The sequence below is a fragment of the Dioscorea cayenensis genome, chromosome 9, assembly GCF_009730915.1.
Source record: "Dioscorea cayenensis subsp. rotundata cultivar TDr96_F1 chromosome 9, TDr96_F1_v2_PseudoChromosome.rev07_lg8_w22 25.fasta, whole genome shotgun sequence".
Classification (NCBI taxonomy): Eukaryota; Viridiplantae; Streptophyta; class Magnoliopsida; order Dioscoreales; family Dioscoreaceae; genus Dioscorea; species Dioscorea cayenensis.
In genome coordinates, this window is record NC_052479.1 from 25,202,500 (window position 1) to 25,212,609 (window position 10,110).

The following is a 10,110-nucleotide window of genomic DNA, read 5'->3' on the forward strand; positions in this document are numbered from 1 at the left end:
TCGCATTTAGTAAGTCTTGCACTTCATGTTAGATTCTAAGGGAGCATTGTCCAGGTACCTCATCTTTATTGATTGAGATCTCCCTTGTTATCTACTTTCTCTTTGCTTGCTTATTCGTATTCTTGCAATTAAGTTCATTTCATCACAATCTTGATTCTGATTAGATAACTGAGAAGTGGTTACTTCTAATACTTTTGTTCCCTATGGATTCGACTACCCAACTCACCATGTATTTTATTACTTCGACACCCATGCACTTGCGGTACACACAAGCAAATCAGTCGTGTCATACATAAGTACGTAATTCTTATAATTACTGTCCAACATTGATCTCTCAAAGCTTTACTCAGTCTAGCGTTGGTCTTCATGAAGTTGGCCTCCAAATGTCATAGGTAATAACCATGCTGTGATTAGGGGAACAGTAGTGAGACGGTGTTGACTAGACCCTTGGATTGATCTAAGATAAATGTTATAATCTTATTGTAGTCATCTTGATCGTACAAGGCCTCCCCAAGAGTCGCAAGAAACCAAGTCTAGTTCTCATCACTTTCATTATCGACAATAGCGAAGCTACATGGAACAAACCCTCATTGCCATCTTTGCCTATTCCCCTAGGAGAATCCCATCATGCTTGAACCCCAACAAACAACCCCCCAAGGAAAGAAAAAAAAAAGCACACTTAAACCATTCACCATCATTGTCAATGGTAACAACGCTACCAGGATATGTCTTGGCCTTTTTATCTGCATACCAGAGAAGAAAATCATAGTTACTAACCTCGCTACCATAAATGATTAACCTGGCAACCTTCTTCCCCATCCAAGCATGCTTATGTATAGACAGACACCATGGTCTCTCAATATGTATTTATGTATGTCAATAGCTCGATATAATGGTCATTCTTTTAATTTTTGTAAGATACGGTCAGAAACCCATTTCTTGCTTGCTTTGGGATGTGATGTCGTACCGATGCCTCCACCACAAATGTGAGCTGCTTACATTGTTTTCACCCGGAATGTGTATAGGTTTCCCTCTTTCGAAGCATGCACTAGCCATTAACATTCCAGAGCAGCGCTCCTTACAGTCACCTGGATTTTATCATTTTTAATAAATATAAAGTCAAAATTTTGTCTTATAGCTGTGCTTCTTAGGGAATCTTTGAAGTGGTATGCATGCTCAAACCTTTGACCTACTTTTAATGTCGACCCATCATGTGCTTGGGAACACCCCGCAATACAGAGTGTCCAAGAGGAAGAATGTTGGGAAAGCACACTGACGCCATTGAGGTTTATGCTGTCTGAGAAGGACTCACTGCGTGGCAATAAACAGAAATTGCACAATAATACTATAAATTATTACATAAGCAACCATAATAATACACAGGAAACTTATTTAATACATGGGAAACAATAATACTACACATTTAATAGGTCTAATACACAGGAAAAGCTAATAATACACACAAAACCATTATATTACACAAGAATGTTGTCTATTACACAAGAATATAAAAAGCAAAAGTAACCAGCAAGAGCAACCATTGTTGTATTAAAATGGGATCAACAAACCCATGTTTCCATCCGCAAGCGCACTTACTTCGTCGATGGTGATGTCCAAGACAAATTTGTTGAAAGTATGGTATATATGGCATATGTGTTGAAAGTCCACGCTAGACTCAATTAACAAGAAGCTTGTAAGATTCCACAGCTATAAAGGCATGAAGAAGAAGAATAAGAAGAAGAAGAAGAAGAAGAAGAAGAAGATGATGATGATGATGATGATGATGATGATGATGATGAAAAGGAAGACGAAGAAGAAGTAAGAAGAACATGAAGAAGAATAACTTGCGTGTTTATATTTTGACCCAGTGACAAGATGAAAAACAAGATGTTGAAGTGTCGGCAACCCAAGCAAGATGAAAAAGAAGAAGTTGAAGAAGAATAAAAAAGAGGGAAAAAGCAAAAGTTATCTGACAAAAAAGCTTCATTGGAGGGTGTATGGTCATACATCACATTTAATGTGACATAACTTAGAGGGAAAAAACTCCAACTTTTGTTTTTTCATCTCACATGTGCAATTGTGGCATTTTACATATATTTAACTGACGTAATTAACACCAAGGACTAAAAAGTGTTTGGCTAAAAAAAGGAGGGACCTAAAGGAGAATAAAAAAGTCAGAAGGACTAAACAGGAAGTTTGAAACTTCTCAGAGACTTTTAAGTAATTTTTTCAAAAGTTCTCTTAAGATTTAATTATAAAATATTATTAATATTTTTTTAATTGAAAATATTATATTATTTTAAAAAATTAATTATAATTTCTTTAAGTATTAAAATTAAATAAATATTATATTTCATAACTAAATAATTTTATCATAAAATATTTTTTCAATCGAAAATATTATAAAAATAATTAATAGAGTAAGTGTTTTTAAAATTTAATTATTAATTTTTTCAGGTAATAAAATTAAAGAAATATTAAATATTTTTAAATTTAGTAAATAATTTATTAAATTAATTAATTATTTTTTACTTAAATTAATTTTTATGAAGAGTATTAAATAATTCATAATAATAGATAATTTAGTTAATCTCACTATCCCACTTATATGGTAATTATAGTTTTAAACTTACATCAAACCAAACAAATAAAAAATAAATACAATATTTTTAACTACAGCAAACCAAACAGCAGTGATGTCAATTGAAATATAGCATTTTCACTTATACTGTAATTTCACTTACATGTGATTCCACTTACAGACAATTGAACAACCCTAATGTCTCAATGTGAGTTAACAGATGTGAGTTAACAAAAATTTCTTAAATAGGTAATCCCTTTTGTGAAGAGAGATCACCCTTAAGCCAAATACAGAATAGAGATGTGATTTCTCATAAAATCTATTCCACATGATTGCAAAGAGCATGGAAACACTCATTAACTCACTCGGGATGATTGAGGGAGAATAATTCTCCAAAGTACCCTATTTCTAAACTTACTCATTATCCCGTCTAATCATAATATTTCTATGCTAGCTGGGTATTTCTACTCTTCACAAAGCACATCGAGTATGATAACTAGGGTTTTTACCACAATAGCAATCAAGCATTACAAACACGCAACTATATTAAAATAACATGGATTACAATTAGGAAAACAAGTAATTCACATATTCACAACCAATGTCAAAAGATAAAACCCTAGAGTTCAACTATGTCCAAACATCTAAGAAATTAGCCCTCAATTAATGGAGAGAAAACATTCAAATTACAAGACACGACAAGAATGAATATAAATATAGAAACATGCTTCTCAATCATGGCGGAATTAGATCACCAGAAAACTCTAAGGAACCTTTTTGCGAACGCTGCAAAGGTAAGCTTGACGGCTACGATCTCCTTCTCCTTGTTGTTAGGTCCAAATATCCCCCAAAAGTCTCCTCTAAAGCCCTGGAGATTTGTATCCTTTCTTCCCTAACCTAGCCTCTAAGAAAAAAAATCAAAGATTGCCCTAAAAATCCTCATCAGGTATATTTATACTCGGCTGCTTACAGGCTTAAGGATGTGGCTGTAAGGAGCTAGAGGAGATGGGTCGCAAGCCTTACAAGAACACTTATTGTCGTAAGTCCCATCCTTAAGGTCTTCTATCTATGTTACGGTCTAGCTTACGGCTGTAAGCGCTGAACTGTAAGCTTCACTATGCTGCCCTTTGCGACCGCCCTTACAGTCGTAAGTTCCTCTAGATAGTCCTTACGAGCATCCTTACTAGCATAAGTCCTACTCGTAAGGTCCTCTTATTTGGCTTTGAACTCCCCCTTGGGAATAAACATGCCAACAAGGTTCTCTATGTTGGGATCTTATCAACAAAGTAGGGAATTATCATGCGAAAGATATACATGCCAAAACGCAGCGCATAGCAAAATTTTTAACAGCAAGAAAACATAATAAAACCATAACGCATGCCATAATTAGGATTAAAATATAAACAAATATATTATTAAATGTTTTACATTTGTTTTGATGATGATTCTAAATATATCCTTGTTTCCCCAAAATTGAAAGAGACTGCGAATCGTGACTCTCCTCTACAATCACGTACACACGAACGCCTCTAGGAATCAAGCAGGTATGCTAGTACATCAAGAAACAACGCTTGTTTCTTGGTTTGAGTAGCAAACACCCGAGATGGATCAACGCAACAAAAGAGAAAAACAATTTCCTCTTGGTCTCGAGATCTGATTTGAAAAGAAGAGAAAAAAGGGTTGTAGGCATGGTGGCGGCGGTGGGTTTCAGAAGCGGGCACCAGCTGCAGGCACCGGCGCTAGGTTCTGACGGCGGGCACCGGAGGCGGCGGCCAAGGGAGAAAAGGGGTGGGTGATGGCTAGGGTTTTTCAAGAGACTATCTATCAATCACTCTATTGTCACTCACTCATATTAGGGTTAGACCATTTATATATATTGCAAACCCAAAACCCTAATTTATGATAAAACCTTTTACTCCTAATCAAATTATGACTCTTTTCTTTACTTGATTAATTAAACCATTTTAATTAACCAAATTGATTAGATTGAATTAACACTTAATAATACTCAACCAGAATGAGCTATTCGGTCCACCTAAGTAGGTTTTTCACCAAAACCCTAATGAGGTGGTAGAATGAGTAATAATTACTAAACCTTGATCCTGGCATTCTTAGTGTATGATCCTGTAGGTCCATTTAACATTAGCAATGAGCTTAAACAACTTTAACGCTCATAAATCATAATTATTCTCTAGCTAGATAACACGCTACCCAATATTAAATGAAGGTCAATTTCGAGAATTAACGGAACCTATCACAACCTTATACAATCCTTTGCCACTGAATATCTTAATTAGCATAAGGCATGGAGCGAGTCACCCTTATTTTAATGCTAATTAATTTCTTGATCTCTTAGTGAACTTACTAATCAAGTGGCCGGTGATATTCACTCTCTCTATAGAGAGGGGCAATCCCTTCACTTCACTCTTGTCTCTCAGCATGAACCGTGACATGCCCAAACATACTCGTACTTGCCACTCAGTTACGAATTACGTTAGGCGTATGTGGCGTAAATCAAAGCATGTAAGGATTCATCTGAAATCCATAGTGATTTCAGGTCGAAGGATTCGAGTACAAGAATTTCTTGAGAAAAACACTTATGACTTTACAATCATGTAGTGTTCTCAAGAACGGATCGATCCAGGGACACTGTTCCCTAACATATCTATGTCCTTTGATTGATATCCTATATCCTATGACCCTTAAAATAAGGATATTTCACAAAAGACATATTAGTCTTAATTTATTTTCATTCCCATGAAAATAATCAACTAGGGACATTTAGAATATTGTTCTATTTTATGCTACCAGGTTTTACTATCCAAATCACAAATTTAATAACTTGAGCAGAACCAATATTCAAGGATGTTTTATTTTATTAACTATGCACATAAATAATAATAGATAAAACGATGCCTCATAATAATTATCCAAATAATAAGAGTTCATACAATGTATTAAGGTTAGGGCTTGCACGAACACTCTAGAAGAGGCTTACGACCGTAAACTAAGCCGTAAACTGCCCGTAAGCCATCCAGTTTGCCTTATCTTTATTCAATTGGTGCCGAGAGAGCTCCATCTTTTTCGTTTTGGGACTGGAATGCTTCTTTTGGTTCTCTTTCGTCTTTAAGTGCTACCCAAACCCTGAGAATACAAAACACACTATGTTTGCATCGAATTGCACAATGTGCTTCTAATAAATGTCTAATGAGTGTACAAAATGATATAAAATTAGAGAACATTATACACTCACTAGAAGCATAAAATAAAATTAAAAAAAAAAGACAATATACTCAACATCAAACTTCTTTTAGAGGTCTCCCAATTAACACAAAAACTAAGGGGTCTTTTGGCATCTGTTTTTTCATTTTTTTTGTTTTTGTTTCTATTTTGTTTTGTTTTTACTTTGTTTATGTTTTATTTTGAATTTTTTGAAAACAAAAACATGTTTGGATACACTAACTATTATATATTTTAAAAAGCTGAAAACAAGAGCACATTTGGTTAGCACAAAATTATTATGAAGTTATTATTGTTTTTTTTTAATTCATATTTTCAATTTTTTTTATAATACTTTATTTTTATATTAGTTTAACTAATTATATCATTAAATAAAATTAATAACATAGATTATTATTGTATGGGTAAAAATATATGATGAAAATTGTGCTATTTGATACTAAAAAATATTTTGGGGTTTGTCTTAAAAAAATTAATATATATATATATATATATATATTCAAATTGATCCATCTGATTTAAAATAAAATAAAATAAAGAGAGAGGAGGGGCAATATAAAGACATATTCATAATTTTTTTATTTTTTTGAGATCAAGTAAAAAGTCAATAGTTCAAACAATAGATTTTAATAAATATTTTTTTCAATATATATATATATATATATAATAGTTCAAACAATAGATTTTAATAAATATTTTTTTCAATATATATATATATATATGTATGTATGTATTTTATATGTTATATCCTAGTTTATAAAAATCTAGGGTTAAGTAATAATTTTCACAAATACTTTTTAAAAATATAATTTTTATGCTATATAAACTAATTTGTAAAATATCAAGCCCAAATAATAAAATTTTATAAATATTTTTTAAAAATATATATATTTTAAAATTATTAGTATTAATTTGTAAAAAAAATTGATATTTTTTAAAAAAATTAAAAAATAAAAAGGAGAGAGACAGAGAGAGGGACAGAGAGAGAGAGAGAGAGAGAAAGAGAGAGAGAGAGAGAGGAGTAGAAGGGTTTTATGTTGGGAGAGAGAAATTTGAAAACGTTTTCAAAATAGTTGAAAACATAAAAAAGTTGTTTTCTGTTTATTTTTGAAAACAAAAACAAGATACCAAACATATGTTAAGAGTTTTGTTTTCAAACCATGAAATAGAAAACGAAAAATAAGAATCGGCAACAATACCAAACAACCCTTAAGTAATTGCATTAGTAATAAAATGATAATTAGGGTATTGCCATATTATCATTTTTATCTTGATAAAAAAATTTAATACAACTTTCAATAAATTCATTATGTGAATCACAATTTTAATTAATTTGAGATCTATTATTACTGAATAAATAATTCTTAAGTTTCTTATAACAAGAGTTAAGAAAAAAAAATAACAAGTTATTTATGATGAATTCAATTAAAAGAAAATTGATATATATATATATATATATATATATATATATATATATGTATAGTGTTGTATGAAAATTTCTTTTTCAAATTATTACAATTCATAAAAAAAAAAAGTAAAAAACATATACCACATATTTTATAGTAATATTACATAATTAAATTCAGCAAATATCTGCATCCATATCGACATTAATATTCTTTTTATATTTAATATCAAAAGTTTCTTTTAACTTTATATATGACTAATGCATGGTTGCCCAATTACATCAAAGGAAGAAAAGCACCAAACATTCATGTGATCGATTTTTGTTTGATTTCTTCATTGTAATATGCAAGTCTTCTTTTACTGGATGAGAAAGGGTATTTTTTTTAATAAAGTAAAAATGCATACGATATTCATGTGATTGTCTTTGTCCTATAAAGAAGTACGGATAACTTTCTCGTCATCACTCACTGATCCCATATATGGTCTCGCACTTTGTAGTGAATAAATTGATTCCTGACTATCAAAACAAGTTCACAACCAACTCAATTCTCAGAATCTCTTTCAAATCTAATTGATCATCAAATTAATGACAATTCAACTAAAGAAACACTAATCCAACAACAAATAAGCATAAATCCACCATCAAAACATTCAGATCATCATCATCTCAACAGATCTCAAAACAGTTACATGCCAAACACCAAATGAAATTACTCTACTCCCTGAGCTATAGATCCAGTGATTACAAAATGAAATACTAAGATATACAGGAATAACTTCCCTCCTGCGTCGATTGCCAAAGACGATCGCCGGAGATCAACCCACAGGCCCAATGTTTCTCTGCTTCTTCGCTACCTCCTCTCTTTCTCCATTCCCTCCCTTTTATATTTCTAGCCTCCTCCTTTAACCAGCTCCCCTCTCAAACCAATCAGGAGCCTGATAGCATAACTAACACCTTTTTGCCTAGCCATTCACAACCCTCTCCACTGCCACATCATCAGGTGTAACATAACCCGCGAGTCTACAACTCCTCCACCTTTTTCTTTTACTTCTCTGTCTTGACGATAAAGATTCGTCCACATCAGCTACCTCCATCCCCCTACTCACATGCCCTCCCTGTAACTGACTTAACGACCCTTTAATCAGGACATTACACCCTCCCCCATTAAATGAAACCTTATCTTCAAAGTTAAGATAAGGTAAATAATCTCTGAAGCTATCCTCATCCTCCCATGAACAATCTTCTTCATTTAACCCCGCCCATTGAATCAAGGCTTGTCACACTAGCTTCCTTTTTTGGAGAATTGTTCTGTGTTGTAATACTAAAATTGGATGCATTTGCGGTCCTTTTGCTGAAGTCTGAAATGGAAGAGGTATATTATTTGACAAATCTCCTGTGTCACCTTCACATTTCTTCAGCAATGAAACATGAAACACAGGGTGAATTCGAGCTTCAGATGGTAAAGCCAATTGATATGCAACAACACCAACTCGTTTGACAATTTGAAATGGGCTGAAGTATCTCAAACCAAGCTTTTGATTTCTTTGAAGGGCCATTGAATGTTGTCTGTATGGTTGAAGTTTAACAAAAACCCACTATCCTTCTGTAAAAGATATATCTTGGCGCTTCTTGTCTGCTAATTTCTTCATTCTGGCTTAATCCTTCCCCAAATTCTGCTTCAATTATTATAAGTCCAGATCACATTGTTGCAACAAAGAGGCAATGTCTGGAGGATCTTTGTCAGCAGAATTATAAGTGATCAAGGATGAAGGTTCTCTTCCAAACATAATGTAGAACGGTGACATGCCTGCACTAGTGTGGTATAATGTATTATACCAGAATTGTGCCCATGGAAGTAACTCCAACCATTGTCTTGGATTTTCAAAAACAAAACATCAGAGATACATCTCCAAACACTTGTTCAATGCTTCAGATTGACCATCCGACTGTGGATGATAAGCAGTGGACATAGATAATGTTGTCCCCATGGCATGAAAAAGAGAGGTCCAAAAATCTGCTAAGGAAAACCTTGTCTCTATCAGTTACTATGGACTTTGGAACTCCATGTAGCTTAACAATGTTCTAAATGAATGTTGTAGCCATTGAGATACTAGAGAAATCTGTCTTCATAGGAATAAAGTGGCCAAATTTTGACAATCTATCCACCACCACTATGATGACAGTAAAACCCTTTGCATTCGGAAGCCCTAAAATGAAGTCCATTGCTATTTCTTCCCAAATCCTTTGTGGAATTGGAAAAGGTTGTAATAATCCCTTTGGATGAGTGTGATCACTCTTTGCCCTTTGACATACTATACAACCTTTGACAAATTCATGTACATCCTTTGAAAGACCCTTCCAATAAAACTGTAATGCCAGACGAGCAAAAGTTCTAAGAGAACCTGCATGACCCCCAAGTCTTGATGAATGATATTCTTGTAATAGTTGTTGTTTAAGAACATTATTATCTGGCACCACGATTTTCCCATTATGCCATAAGATATTTTGTTTCACAGAGAATTTTGTATCCACAGTCCGGCCTTGCGGTATTGCTATGATTAAACTTACACAAAATGTATCTTGCTGTTGCACTTCTTGAATTTGTGATATCAAAGGGTAATTCACTGAAGATAGAACCTATAAATGACTTCTAGATAGTGCATCTATTGGAATATTCTCTCTACCAGGTTTGTACTCAATAGAAAAGCCATACCCTAGTAATTTAGGCAGCCATCTTTGTTGTTTTGGGGTTTGTATGGTCTGCTAACACATGTGTTTTAAGGCTTCTTGATCAGTCCTAATGATGAATTTGTGACCAACCAAATAGTGTCTGAATTTACTAGCAGCTTCAGTAACAGTAAACATTTCTCTCACATATGCA